This window comes from Musca domestica, unplaced genomic scaffold (assembly GCF_030504385.1).
Source record: "Musca domestica strain aabys unplaced genomic scaffold, Musca_domestica.polishedcontigs.V.1.1 56, whole genome shotgun sequence".
In the NCBI taxonomy this organism is placed as follows: Eukaryota; Metazoa; Arthropoda; class Insecta; order Diptera; family Muscidae; genus Musca; species Musca domestica.
This window is the reverse complement of record NW_026712356.1, coordinates 2,752,669-2,769,361: the sequence shown is the minus strand read 5'-3', so window position 1 is coordinate 2,769,361 and position 16,693 is coordinate 2,752,669.

Here is a 16,693-nt window from a genome sequence, read left to right as displayed (position 1 = left end):
ATACTAAGAATATTATATTTCAATTCAGCAAGTTAAATTTTAAGTTTTCGAAAATTCTGAGAATATTCGATTTCAATTCAGCAAGTTAAATTTTGAAATTTCTAAAAAAAATTGGAATTCAGCTAGCTGAATACGACAAGTTGTCAAAATTTAAAAATATTAATTGCAAACCCCTAATACTGAGAATATTCTACTTCAATTCAACAAATTAAATTTTTAGTTTTCGAAAAAATTTCGGAATTCAGCTAGGTGAATACGACAAGTTGTCAAAATTTTAAAAATGTTAATTGCAAATCCCTAATACCGAGAATATTATATTGCAATTCAGCAAGTTAAATTTGGAGTTTTCGAAAAAGTTTTGGAATTCAGCTAGTTGAATACGACAAGTTGTCAAAATTTAAAAATGTTGTTCGAATTTACTAATTGGTAATAATGTTGGATCACTCTTGGTGTCTAGGAGGGAGAGATGAAGATTATTTTGGATATGCGTACTGCACAGATTTAGCCAAAATTCTGAATTTTTATATTGAGGTCGCTATTGGTTTCAACGGTTTACATATGGTGACGTTGAAATAATTTTGGACAAAAAGAATGGATGTGGATTCATTGTGTTATGGTTTTTCTAATATTCTTTTGAGCAAACCTCAAAATAAAATATTTTGAAGGCATTTTGGTATAAAAGCTTAATGTTTTCCTATTATTCCTTCCGAGAGGAAGAACTTAAATAATATATAAAACCTTGAAAGTGTGGAAATTTAGTACGATATATGATGTTTATGCTAACAAATTGTGTATTTTGAGAACTAAAAAAACCTTACACGAAATGTTGGAACGGGTTTACAGTTTAAAGGTTTTACTTCTTCAAAAGTGTAAATTTCTTAAATACAAATCTGGTGATAAAATATTGGAAGAACACAAAACTTCGTCATTAATGTGTATCCTTTAATTTTCCTCTTGTGCACTGAGATGGCCATTTTATTTTTAAATCAGTAATTTGGATAAAACATATCGGTGGGTAATGTTTCTAAAATCATCAATATAGGGAGGTACTGTTATATGGGGGCTATACCATTACGAAATTTAAATACCAAATAATAAACAATTCCGGTGAATAATGTCGAGCAAAGTGTTGAGCACAATTTTATCAATCTACCTCAATTTGTGATCTGCATAAAATGTCGATTTAGCGGTGCCCATCCGTCTATCCGCCTGTGGAAATCACTTAGCTTCCGAACGAAATGAAGTAGACTGATAAAATTTTACTTATATGGATACTATGTCTGCAGGACTTTTTGTGTTGACAATGGGTGATGCAGGTCCACGTTTTGGTACAGCCCCCATATAATGGTACTTCCCTATATTCGGTATTTTGATGATTTTAGCTGCATTTTTACCAAATTTTTATACCCTACAACACTATATGTTGGGGATATTATAAGTTTGATTGGGCCAAAAATTATGTAACACCTCGAAATATTGGTTTCCCACATAGGAAAGTATATATGGATCTTCCTATCTCGCCGAGCTGAGTCGATCCGTCTGTCCATGTTAATTTGTAATCACTCTACAGGTCGCAATTATAGCCCATTCGTCACGAAATTGAAAATGGAGGTTGGGATAGGGTCAGAATAGAACCCTGTTGTTTTTGGAGATGATCGCATAACACTTAGGGGTTGAAATGGACCAAAAACTGAAAAATTTCCTGATTTTGCAGTTTCTCTACAGTTCACAATTATAGACCAATCGACGCCGAAGTTAGCATGGGGCTAGAGCATAGTGCTGCGCAGAAGCCCTTCAATTTGATCATCGGGAAATATTAAGTAAGTAAAATAGACCATAACATTTGTGTTAAATAAAAGTCAAATTTTCCATAAAACCGTGATTATTTTTAATCCCGGCGAAATCACAAATAGACGAACAGGTCAATTCTGACCGTTACGTAGATGCCGATAGTATAGTATATATCGGATATATAGCGAAGTACATACAATGTTTATATACAAAGGATAGGGATGTTAGCTAGAATGCTTATATCTCAAGAATGGCTGGACCGATTTTGACAAATTTTATCAATTCAGGATGCCCTCTTGACATAAAAGAATAAAATTTAAAAAAATCGCATAAAAAGATGCCAATAATGATGTTAATATAGATTTTATAGTATTTTATGGCATTTTTTTAATTTTTCATATTTTCTATCGCTGGTGGTTTTTGTACCCTCAGCCATATGGCTACAGAGGGTATATATCATTTGATACGGCCAAAACGTGCCTAGTCGAAATAACGGTTTTAGACACTAGGTCTCTTTGGACCAAATCCGTTTCAGAACATTTGGAGTCGATCTAGCGATGTCCGTCCGTCCGTCTGTCTGTCTGTCTGTCTGGCTGGCTGGTGCGCACGATAACTCTCGAAGGGAGTATCCGATTTGGTCCAAATTGGCTACAACATAATATTTTTGTCAAACTTAGATCGAGTTCGGAGATGGGCAATATCGGTCCACTCCTTCTGGTACCTCCCCCACAAAAGGTCGAAATTTTCAAAAAATATATTTTTTGCACAGGAAGAGAAAGGATAATCCGAATATGCTCCAACTTTGCAAATCCTAATATTTGCGTCAGTGCTAAGTCAGGTGTGAAAATGGGCAATATTGGTCCACTCCATCAAGTACCTACCCCACAAATGGTCAAAATTTTGAATAATTACAACTCTCATAAAATGTTATGTAAGAGTCCGATTGTCTTCAAATTTCACACATCCTAATATTTATATTAACCCAAGGTCTGGTGTTAAGATGGACAATATCGGTCCACTCCTTCTGGTACCTCCCCCACAAAAGGTCGAAATGTTCAAAAAATATATTCTTTGCACAGAAAGAGAAAGGATAATCCGAATTTGCTCCAACTTTGCAAATTCTAATATTTGCGTCAGTGCTAGGGCAGGTGTGGAAATGGACAATATCGGTCCACTCCATCAAGTACCTCCCCCACAAATGGTCAAAATTTTGAATAATTACAACTCTCATAAAATGTTATGTAAAAGTCCGACTGTCTTCAAATTTCACACATCCCAATATTTATATTAACCCAAGGTCTTGTGTTAAGGTGAACAATATCGGCCCACTCCTTCTGGTACCTCCCCCACAAAAGGTCGAAATTTTCAAAAAAAAAAAACAAATTTTTTGCACAGAAAGAAATAGGCTAATCCGAATTTGCTCCGACTTTGCGAATCCTAATATTTGCGTCAGTGCTAGGACAGGTGTGAAAATGGACAATATCGGTCCACTCCATCAAGTACCTCCCCCACAAAATATTGAAATTTTGAGTACCCATTAAGCTCATAAATCGCCAAATTAACATCCGATTCCATTTAGACTTGGCACATCTGTCGAAATATTTATATCATATTTTGGGTCCGATAGGAAATGGGCAATATTGGCCCATTCCTTCGGGATCTGCTCCATAGAGGGTCAAACGTTTGAATAACCTTAACACTAGTCAAAATATATTTAGATAATCGAACATAGGCTGAGAGTATATCTCTGGCGGCAATACCGACTACTTTTTAACTTTTTACTTTTTTACTTTTTAACTTGTTTAATTTGACTTATAATATTGAAGTGTTTGTTTTGTAATATTTTTTAACCTTACAACACAGGTTGCGGATATTATATATACAGATTGCAATTATCGTCCGATCCGCACGAATGTTTGCACAAGGGTTGAGTAAGGCTCAAAGATAAGATAAGGCTTAAAGATGTCCGCTATATATTTGGGTGTTTAAATGGACCAAAAACAGAACAAATTTCCTTATCACACAATTGAAGCCAATTGACACGCTTAAGAAGAGAGTTAAGGACATTGAAGAATTGTAGCATTTTGGATGACCACTGGATTATATTTAGCTATAAATTGGACCACAACAACTAACAGCACGACGGGCAAATTTCCCTAGTCAAAATGCTTAGTTTAATATCTGGGCAGTGCTCAAAAGTGAAATCTTCCAAAATGGATTTGGACATAAGGAGGCTTCTAACATATTGTAGTGTTGTAGGGTATCACATGGTCGGCCCTGCACGAATATAGCTTTTGCTTACTTGTTTTATACAAGTTTCACATTTGAATATTGTAATGGTTTATGACAAAAGTTGCTAATATAACGGCTACATTCGGTATTTTAAAAATTTTAACAGAATTTTTAACGGATGTTTTTTTACTGAAAATTGCCAAAATCGTTCCAAATGGTGGAGGGTATTCAAAGATGGGACCGAAGTTGGGCAACTTACAGCTTTTTTACTTGTTAATATTTTTTATTTGTATATCGCATGAGAAATTTTCAATTGTAAATTTACTAGTCCTACTAGTAAATAGTCCAGTAGTCCAAGTCTACTAGTTTTGGAATTTCTTTCGATATCATAAAGAGAAAATCGGTTAACCTAGTCAAAACTTTTGCATTCTTTTAGTTCTGGAACAAGCCATTTTTGTTGTGGTATTATATACAGGTCATAATTATCGTCCGATCGTCACAAAATTTGGCATGGGGGGTTGGGTTAGCCTGAGAATTGAAGCGTATTGTTTTTGGAGATAATGACAAAATACTTAGGAGTAGAAATAGAATACAAATCCTAGAGGTAACAATTAAAGAACAATCGACACGAAATTTGGCATGAGGTTAGAGATTTGAATAGTGGAATGTCAATCAAATGGAATGACAAAATCCTATTCATTAAATCGAAAATTACAATGATTTTTTTCAAAAAGTATCACATTGTCGTTCTTACTAGTTTTATTTTCTTATTTTTAGGCACTATCTTATATGAATTTCTACTATTTCTTCAAAACATGTCCCATTGACTATACCATATGTAAATAAAGATTCCTTTTTCTTGAAGCCAGCCGATTTTTTTTTTTTTTTTTTTTTTTTGCTTTTAGTTCGTATTCTGCTTACTGAACTGAAAAATTCTACCCTTGATATTAGACCCAGTAGAATTGTGTTATCTGCATTTATATCTCTAAAACAATAAAAGAAGCAGTCGTGGTGGTCAGCAGTTAAGAAGCATTGAAGTCGATTTTAAAACAAATTTCATGAAAAAATCATACCGCTTTTTCAACGTATACAGAATTTTCAATATTACCAGCGAAAGGGTAAAACAACAACCAAAAGCATGACCTCAAGCAAAAAGGGAAAATTACATAACGGAAAGAAAACACAAATTGTCAAATGGTTCAAGCAGCATATAATTGTATCTTTTCTCCGGGTTATTGCAAAATTTATTTTGCTTTTTCCGCACTGTCGATTGTTCTGTGTGTGTATGTGTGGAAATTATGAACTTTAACTTGGGTCTAAGGTTATGGCATTACGGTTTATGCTTTTGTCCCCAGCTAAGAAGGGCAGGGTGAATGTGTTTTTAGTAAACTGCCAATAAGTTGGTAAAATAAAAGGTTGTTTTGTTTGGTGGGGGGAGGGGGGAACAATCGATACGTTTGTTTGTTAAAAATATTTTCCTATGTGTATGGCTAACAGAGTCGCATAGCGTGACATAGTTTTGTTATTGAAACTGTTTGCAACCCATTTACCCCTTACACAACCCAATTCACTGTTCAATTCAATTCTCCAATAAAAATCAAAACTATATTGGTAAGCTGATATCTTCCGAGTTGTCGTTTAGCAAAATTGTTTCCCTTATCAAATTCACAATGAGGTTCATTGAAACAGAGGGTTTTGTAAATTGCTGCAGATTTTATAAACCGTATAAACTCATATCGATTTGTGACAATAACCACAATTGTTCAAGGATTCAATTGCTAAAAAAATGTTATCTGGAAAATTTCGTGGTTAATGTCACAAATTCCAATTGGAATGAAAATTGTCAGGGGTTATTCCTTATATTTTCTTCGTATGAAATACATTTAACATGGCCGAGTTATTTTTATAGGATTCAAAACGAAGAAAATTGTTAGTTGACCATTTGGCGATTAAAGTTTTTCGTTGCAAACTGAAATATTGGGTAATTTGAGTAATTGCAAATGGGTTTCCTTCTTTTTCCATTTAAAGAAAGGAAGTTTTTGCAAACGATAGAGGTAAATGTATCTTAAGATGCCAAAGAAAGTAAAATAGTTTTGCTTAAATTTTAAGATTACTGCGAAGGTTATTATAATTTTTTACATGTGTCTCTGAAATCTAAAAAGTTGGTCTTGATAACCACTAGAATAAAAAAAACAAAAACATTGTTAAAAATTAAATTTTTATTATTTGAATGGATTCACCATGAATTGTATTCATATGTAGAATGATTTTTTAGCGTATATATATTAACATTTTTGTAGCAAATTTTAACCTATTAAAACAAATTTTAAACTAAAACGAAATGCTCTACTTTATAAAATATACTATACATTGTATAAAATATATTCAGATATTATATTTGTATAACATTCATGCTGTGAATATATTAATAATAAATAACAAATTGTATGAAGCGCCTCAAAGTGTGTCATAAAAATGGTTAACATAAATGTAGACAAATACATTTATATATGATACTGAAAGTCCACTCAGAATACCCCTTTCCAATATCCTACTAAAAACCATCAGTGAACCTCGTATTAAATTTCGAATTTCTAGCTTTATTCGTTTAATGAATATCAATGGTACAAGGTTTGGTACATTTTATTCAATCGAGTTCACTCAGAATGACCATTGTGTCAGATTTTATGATTTTAGGTCTATTCTATGTTTACAATCTGTATATTTTTTATAGACTGGTACAAGTTACCGAAATAAAAGGTAAAATTTGATAAAGCTTGGTCATGCCAAGTGCTAATGTTTGCATGTGGCACATACATGCCAACAGTTCGTGTTAGGTCTTTATACCCTACAAGGTGATCAGGGTATTATGTCTTTGTGCATTTGTTTGTAACATAGAGAAGGAAGCGAGTTAGACCCATAGTTACTTTTGAGGATCTCCATAGAATCACTTTCTGAGTTGATTTATGCATGTCAGTCCGTCTATCCGTCCGTCCGTCTGTCCATGTATTCTTGTGAACAAAATGCAGGTCGCATTTATTATCCGATTAAGATGAAAGTTTGCACAAAGCATTTGTTTGGCCCAAGGACAAACCCTATTGAAATTGGAGATAATCGGTAAAAAATTAGATATAGCTCCCATATATATCTTCGTCCGATTTGCTTTTTATTGTGCACCAAACGTGTAATATCAGCCCGAATAGCATGGAATTTTGCACATACAACCAAATTAGGCCTGAAAATAAGAATGTCAAATTTGATCGAAATCGGTTCAGATATAGCTATAGCTCCCATATATATTGTTTATCCTATTTGTTATTTTTGTCCTCCGCAGCCGTAATATGCACTCTGTAACAACAATATTTGAGGAAATATATCAAATGCAGCTCAGAAATACCTTTGCTAAATTTTATCGAGATCGGTTCAGATTTGGATATAGCTCCCATATATATTTGTATCTGATTTCAAATTAATTTTGCACCAAATGGACAATACAAGTCCGAATTTAACAGATGCAAATGCTTCGGCACATTTAGTCCTTTGAACTTTAAATTATAATTATAATCATGGCGTGTATGATGGAATTCTCCCATAAAAACTTTTAATTGTTATGTGGAGCTCTACTAAATTAGCAAAGTGGTGTAGGGTATCATGAAGTCGGCCCGCCCGACTTTAGGACTTTCTTTACTGGTTTTAGAACTCAAAATTCACAATTTGTCCAGTTTGACAAACTTTTTAAATCATTTTTTTTTTGTACTAGCTGACCCGGTCCGCGTTGCTGGCCTGTAATTTTTGTCTATTATGCATATTTGTCAAAGCATAATTATTCACAGATATGACTAATATAAGTGTTCTCGTACTGGCCGATTAAAAGTGTTTTAACATACTTGTACCCATATTTAAGCCGTGGGCTTCAATATTTAAACCGTGGACTTCAAATGTGTGGATGTGCTATACAAATCCATTAAAAAGTATATATCAATCTTATCCCCATGTAAGGGATCAAAATTTTCCCACTCAAAGATTTCCACCCAAATATACATTTTCAGCCAAATCCTTTGAAATATCGTAAAATCAGGAGGTACCTTTATATGGGCACTACTCCGAAACATCGACCTACATTGAAAACTTTCTACTACCCCTTACAATCTAATATGACAAATAGAGGCCAAATCAAAAATATAGTTTTTTACACCCATTACCGTAAGATGGGAATTAATTTTATTTGCCATTTAAATTGTAAGTTGGAGACCCCATAAAGTCCATATTTTTCATCATAGTATAATTCAATGACGATTCAACAAATATTCAGTCCCGTGCTACTTTCTTATATTTGTAATTTGTTCATGTTTCCACAATTTATTTCATATAGAGTACATCCCAAATCTACGTTCCCAACCAATATTCACTTGGTGGTTACAAATAGTCAATAGAATACAAAATTTTCTTTTCTGACCACACATTAGATGTGAAAGTGGCAATTATCTGTATGATGGTTCCTTACCTCAGGGTAGCATAAATACAATTTTTTAGCCAAATCAATTGATGAATGTGGTCAAGACCAATATGGGCCCTACTCCGAAAATTTTATGCGAAGAGGTTCTCTAACCCCTTAGAAACAAAGATGCCTAATAAGGGCCAAAAATAGAAGAAAGTGGCGAACACCCCAAAAATAGCTTAAATCATACGATGGTTATATATGATCGATATCATGACCTGCAAAAGCGATTTAACGTATCTTAAATGTTCGGGAAGAATTTCTGGAAGGATAGAAAAACTTTTCTTGCTAAAAGTCCAATTCGCTCTACTATTTGGCACCCTTTATATTTTGAATTTTATTGATTGTACACCCAAAAAGAAAAAAAATTGCATTTTGAGATCTCATTGGACGGATTATTGTCACATGAAAGAAGTAGGTCCACGCTTTGAAATGAGCCCAATGTTTATACCCTACACCACAAGGTGGTCAGGGTATTATGTCTTTGTGCATTTGTTTGTAACAGGCAAAAGGAAACGAGATAGACCCATAGTTCCTTTTGATGATCTGCATAGAATCACATTCTGAGTCGATTTATGCATGTCCGTCCGTCCGTCTGTCCGTCTGTCCATGTATTTTTGTAAACAAAGTACAGTTCGCATTTATTGCCCTATCCAGATGAAATTTTGCACAAATCATTTGTTTGGCCCAAGGACGAACCCTATTGAAATTGGAGATAATCGGTCAAAATGTAGATATAGCTCCCATATATATATTCGTCCGATTTGCCTTTTATTGTGCACCAAACGTGTAACATCAGTCCGAATTGTATGGAATTTTGCATGTACGATCAGATTGGACCTGAAAATAAGTATGCCAAATTTGATCGAAATCGGTTCAGATATAGCTATAGCTCCCATATATATTGTTCATCCGATTTGCTATTTTTGTCCTCCGCAGCCGTAATATGCACCCTGTAACAACAATATTTGGGGAAATATATCAAATACAGCTCAGAAATACATTTGCTAAATTTTATCGAGATCGGTTCATTTGGTGAGTGCATACCCACGATATTCAGGGAAATATATCAAATACAGCTCAGAAATATCTTTGCCAAATTTTATCCGATTTCAAATTAATTGTGCATCAAATGGGCAATACAAGTCCGAATTTAAAAGATACAAATGCTTCGGCATATTTAGTTCTTTGAACTTTCAATTATAATTATAATCATAGCGTGTATGATTGAATTCTCCCAAAAAAACTGTTAATTGTTATGTGTAGCTCTACTAAATTAGCAAAGTGGTGTAGGGTATCATAAAGTCGGCCCCGGCCGACTTTAAGACTTTCTTTACTAGTTTAAAGGTTTAAATGTGTGCGCATCTTCCAGCTGAAGCACGATGTAGGCCCTGGAGTTGTAAGGTAAATGTCAGTTAACATCGTATTTCGCACTTATTTCATTTTTTTGGTGAAAATTGTATATAGTAAAAAATTATACTTTATTTTGTTCACAAAAAATCCACTGAATTCAATATGATAATACAAATTGACAAAAAAAAATTGACAAAATAAGAATAACAAATTGAAAAAATCTTCAACTTGTTCGCTGATTTTTTACAGCAACTGTTTAAAGATCCTTAAAAAATTTGTCAATAGTACTTACTTTTTATATATATTTTTTATATATTTTCCCGATTTGAAAATTTTTGCAATAGATCTCTTTTTCGTGATTTTTTAGCGATTTTGAAAAAGTACGTATCTTTTAACTTTGGTCTGATCGCGTTAAATTATTTCGATATCATCTATTCCGTTTCGCCACCACATAATTCGCTACTACACTTCCATGTAACCCGCCGTCAATTTCAGTTCTCAAGAAATCAAGTCAATTAAATAAATTGGTATTAATATTCGAATTCAAAAATAAAATATAAAAAACACCACAAATATACATTAGAAAAACAGTAAGTCAGAATGGAAAGAAATCATGCAAAAAAAAAATATTGCTATTGTACATTTCAAAAGTCAAAATGAAAATGTTAATATATCACATTTTACGCGATTTTTTTAGATATTATCCTTTTCGGATAGGAGACAATTCCAAATTTGTATGAATCATTAAAATCAGTTCAGCTGTTCCTAAGTTATAAGCGTAGTAACTAACACAACTTTCTTTTATATAGGTATATAAGATTTTTTTTTCTTTTTCGGAAAGAATAATAAGAAAACGTTTGCTGTTTACACGCAAAAATCTTGAAAGTCTTTCCATTTTTAAGTTTACCAAAGAAGATATTTGTAGAATCACCGCACGATGGATCACTTCCAATTTTTCCGTCCAAAACTATTTCAATGTATCCATATGTAAAACCTAGAAACCAACAGTGACCTCAATATAAAATTTCATAACTTCAGCTCAATCCAGTCACCAAATACCAAAATTAATAACATTTAGTACGCATATCCAAAACAAATCTACATCATCTACATCATCTCAACACCAACACTAATTTCGAACATTTAAAGTACGCATTTCTAATACCACCTCAATATCTCAATTCCAGATACCAACAGAGACCTCAGTATCAAATTTAAGCTCAAACCCTTCATCCATTACCAAGTTTAGTACTATTTAGTACTTTTCGAACATTTTAGTACGCATTTGTAACACTACCATCAGATATCAACACCAGATACCAACAGAGACTTTAACATCAAAATTCAATTTAGTACCACTGAGTACTTTTCTAACAATTATAACATACACTTCCGAAATCACCTCCAAATCTCAAACACGGATACCATAAGTAATCTAAATATCAAATTTAACATCTTTATCTCTATCCCTTCAACCAATACTAAGTTTATTACCACTTAGTACTTTTCGTACAAATATGGAACGCATTTCCAAAACTACCTCCTAATTTCACTGCCAGATACAAACAGAGATCACAAGATCAAATTTCGGGATTCCTGCTCTATGCCTTCGCCCAATACTGAATTTAGTACTTTTTTTTTAACAAATAAAGGACGCATTTCTAAGCCACCGCCAAATCTCAAACAAGGATAAAGTAAGTAATTTAAATATAATATTTCTGAATTTTTTTTTTCTAACCCTCCACCCAATACCAAAAGTTTCCTATAAATATATGACGTATTTCCAAACCACCCCTAAATATCAATTCCAGATACCAACAGTGACCCCAATACACAATTTCAAGATTCCAGCCCTATCCTTGCACCCAATACCCAATTCTAGAACCACTCTTCTACATATATAGGACTCAATTCCAAACCACCCCACGAATCTCAATTCCAGATACTAACAGCGACCTCAATACAAAATTTTAGGATTCCAGCCCTATCCCTTTACCCAATTCCAAATTTATTACCACATAGTAAATTTCGTGTAAATCGCAAATACAGATACCGTCGGTAATCTGAATATGAAATTTCAGGATTTTATCACTATTCCTTCAACCAATACAAAATTTAGTTTTTTTTGTACTAAATATCAAATTTCGGAAAATTATCTCTAACCCTTTACTAATACCAAATATAGTACCATTCTGTACTTTTCGTACATTTATAATACATATTTCAAAGACATTCGCTAAAACACAGACTGTTCAAAAGTTAGTACTATTTAGAACATTTCGCACACTTAGTACACATTTAACCTTCATATATCCAACTTGTTTTCCAACCATGATTCCCATAGCAAATTTTAAGTAATTAGCCATTTTATAAGTTTGGTAGCATTTTAGAACTTTTCATAACCTCAAGATTCGAATTAACAAGCCCTTTGGTACATATATCCAGCATTCCATTAATGACTCTCATTCTCTCATTCCTTTGCCCATTACATTGTATTTCATTACGGGTTTCCACAGCCAAATTTCACGATTTTAGCTTCAGCTGTTTGGTCTAGGGATTGATTTTCAGTCAGTCAAGCAGCCCGTTTTTTTCAATACAAGGTATCAGGGCAAGGTATCAGAAAGAGAAGGGCCGATAGTGCCCATCTCCGAATTTTGTTCAAATTTGGTAAAAATATTACGCTACATCGTATGTTTGAATAAAATAATTGAATAATAATTGTATTTCAAATTTATTTAACCAAAAGGCACCTTGAATATTCCCTAAATTTAGAAAACAAAGCTATAAACTCTTCATTTTTTTATATTCCTTATTTTTAATGTCAACAAAATTTCACTAAAGCTGTGGAATTCTCAGATGACATCATTTCAGACAATTCATTTGATGGTCTACAAAAACACAGCCTTAAAATGTTTTTTTTTTACACAAACACATAAATAAACCAAACATAAAGATGTCCTTTATGATTACACCCACACTAACAAAAAACAACAAAAGGGAACAAAAGAAACGGCCAAAAAGTTTTTGTTTAATTTCCCTATCAAGCATTCCAGATAAGGTATAAAACAAAAGTTCCAGTTTAAAACAAACAAAGACGAAAAGTGTCGGCATACTGTGAAGCGAGAAAAAGTTGTTGACGCAGGTGTAATAATTTGAACTTATCTCTAACCGGAAATCCTTTTTAATTCCATTGTGAATCTAGAAATTAAGAGCGACCGAAAAAGGGGACACAATATCCATGCAAAAGGTTTTCCCAAACCCCAATTACCACGATAACACGAGGAAATTTATGACAACGACAATAAGGTAAAATTCAACAAAAAAAACCTGACGCTTTAATAAACAGCCGACGCCAGAGAGAACGAACCAGCAGGAAGGAAACTCTTGATAATTAAATGAAATTAAAGCAAGTGAAAAATGCTAAGCTAGCTAAGCTATTTTATACTTTTAATTTGTCAGGGGAAAAAGTGAACTGGAATGGCTTTTAGTGAATAATAGTTTAATAATAAATCGCCATGGATGAAATAATAACAATGTAGAGAGACTTTAAGACGTCTTATAAGTTCAAGTTAAGCTTCGAGTCCCTTGAAGAAAACTAACAAATCGCAGCTTTTTCCTAACTATGATATTTTATATTTAATTATATATCAAAGGGGTATGTTTGATTCTGAAAAAAATATACATTAGTAGCATAGACAAATAAATGCATAGACTAAAAAGTTGTCTCATCTGTTGTCTTCGAAAAAAGTGCCTAAATAGATGTCATTCATGCTGTGAGAGAGCATAAGACTATTCACGCAATTCTCCCAAAATACAAAATATTGAATATTTTTATGATTTATCAATTAATAATGAACAGTGACTTTGTTTACATTTACATTACCCAACTATGTCGTGAAATATAACAAGTAAAAAAGCTGCAAGTTCGGCCGGGCCGAACTTTTAATACCCTCCACCATTTGGTACAAATTTGGCAATTTCCAAAAAAAAAGTAAAATCCGTTAAAAATTCTGTTAAAATCTTAAAATTCCGAATGCTTATACGACGACGTGAACCTGCATAGGCAACTTTTGTCATAAGTTATTACAAATTTTAAATGCGAAACTTGAAGAAAAATCTGTTTATAATGTAGCTAGAATCATCAAAATACCGAATATGGGGGTACCGTTACCGTGTACCTGCACAGACAATTTTCTGGCATGGGCTGAAGTATCCATTACGAACTTCACATGCGAAATTTGAAACCATCCCGTTAAATAATGTTGCTAAAATCATCAAAATACCGAATATCGGGGGTACCGTTATATGGGGGCTATATGAAGACGTGGACCTACATGGCTCATTTTTATACCCTCCACCATACTATGGAGGGTATATTAATTTTGTCATTCCGTTTGTAACTCCTCGAAATATTCATGTCAGACCCAACAAAGTATATATATTCTTGATCAGCGTAAAATTCTAAGACGATTTAGCCATGTCCGTCTGTCTGTCTGTGTGTCTGTCTGTCTGTCTGTCCGTCTGTCTGTCTGTTTGTCTGTCTGTCTGTTGTAATCACGCTATCTTTCGAACAAATTGAGATAGAAGGCTAAAATTTTGCACACATGTATATTTTCCCAGTAGGCAGGTTAAGTTCGTAAATGGGCCATGTAGGTCCAAGTTATCATATAGCCCCCATATAACGGTACCTCCCGATATTCGGTATTTTGATGATTTTAGCGACATTATTCACCGGAATTATTTCAATTTTGGTATTTGAAGTTCGTAATGGATACTACAGCTTAAGACAGAAAATTATCTGTGCAGGTCCACGTCTTCATATAGCCCCCACATAACGGTACCCCCCGATATTCGGTATTTTGATGATTTTAGCGACATTGTTTATCGGAATCGTTTCAAATTTGGTATTTGAAGTTCGTAATGGATACTTCATCTAAAGTCAAAAAATGAGCCATGTAGGTCCACGTCTTCATATAGCCCCCATATAACGGTACCCCCCGATATTCGGTATTTTAATGATTTTAGCGACATTATTTACAGGGATTGTTTCAAATTTCGCATGTGAAGTTCGTAATGGATACTTCAGCCCATGCCAGAAAATTGTCTGTGCAGGCCCACGTCTTCGTATAGCCCCCATATAACGGTACCCCCCATATTCGGTATTTTGACGATTTTAGCTACATTATAAACAGATTTTTCTTCAAGTTTCGCATTTAAATATTGTAATAATTTATGACAAAAGTTGCCTATGCAGGCCCACGTCGTCGTATAAGCATTCGGTATTTTTAAGATTTTAACTGAATTTTTAACGGTTTTTTTTTTGGAAATTGCCAAATTTGTACCAAATGGTGGAGGGTATTAAAAGTTCGGCCCGGCCGAACTTACAGCTTTTTTACTTGTTTGACTTAGGATGTAGTATCCATTACAAATACCAAATTTGAAACAATTCCGGCAAACAATGTCGCTAAAATCATCAAAATACCGAATACAGGGGGTACCGTTATATGGGGGCTACACGAAGACGTGGACCTGCACAGATAATTTTCTGTCTTAGGCTGTAGTATCCACTACGAACTTCAAATGCCAAATTTGAAACAATTCCGGTGAATAATGTCGCTAAAATCATCAAAATACCGAATACAGGGGGTACCGTTATATGGGGGCTATATGATAACTTGGACCTACATGGCCCATTTACGAACTTAACCTGCCTACTGGCAAAATATACATGTGTGCAAAATCTTAGCCTTCTATCTCAATTTGTTCGAAAGATAGCGTGATTACAACAGACAGACGGACATGGCTAAATCGTCTTAGAATTTTACGCTGATCATGAATATATATACCTTGTTGGGTTTGACATGAGTATTTCGAGGAGTTACAAACGGAATGACAAAATTAATATACCCTAGTAGTATGGTGGAGGGTATAAAAATACAGAACTTAAATAGCGAAAAAATTAATAAATTGTTTCCGAAGTCGAGTGACTTCACTAGCCCTGAGTGACTTTACTGGCCCAAGATCAATTGTAGTGACATCTGCCGGAAGGAGTAAATTTTATAACTTTTTAGTCTATAAATTTATTTCTCTATGTTAGTAGGTACAAATTAAATTCTCCTTATGGGTAGATTTATTTTTCCCAATAAGTAGTTATCAGACTTCGTAGAACCATAAAATGATGAAACGAATTACTTCGAAAAAATTAATTTTACATTTTAAGATTTCTTTTTTTTATTTTATTCTAAGATAATTTTGTGTAATTGCTGACATTTTAAAATGAGATACTCGATTTTTTAATTTAAGTCTTTATGAGGGTGATACCAGGAATGGACCGAGTTGTACCATCTATAACTTAAATTTAGTGGTTAGGTAAATTAAATTTACAAATTATATCAAATTTCGCAAGAGTTTTGACTCTTGAAAATATTGACCCATTAAAGGGGAAGTGTCAGAAGGAGTTGGGAGCAATTGTCGCTTTTTGAACTTGACCTATGTCTGATATAAATATTACGATGTGGTAAGTCGCAGCCAACTGCGATACTCTATTCTTTCTAATAACTCACTATTTGTATAAATATTTTTGAATATGGTAAACTCCATCTGCAAACTCGATGTACCAAACAGTAGATTTTGGTATGTACATACAGGGTGAGATAAAAAAACTGCTACCAACTTCAGACTACTGTTATTTCTAAGCCACTCGTCCAAACTCATTATATTGTTAACAAGTGTTCAAAAAAAATTTTGGTGAGAATTTTCCAGAAAAAAAGTTATTTGTGATGGAATTCAAGCGTCATAGTGTGATTTCTTTGGCCGAAA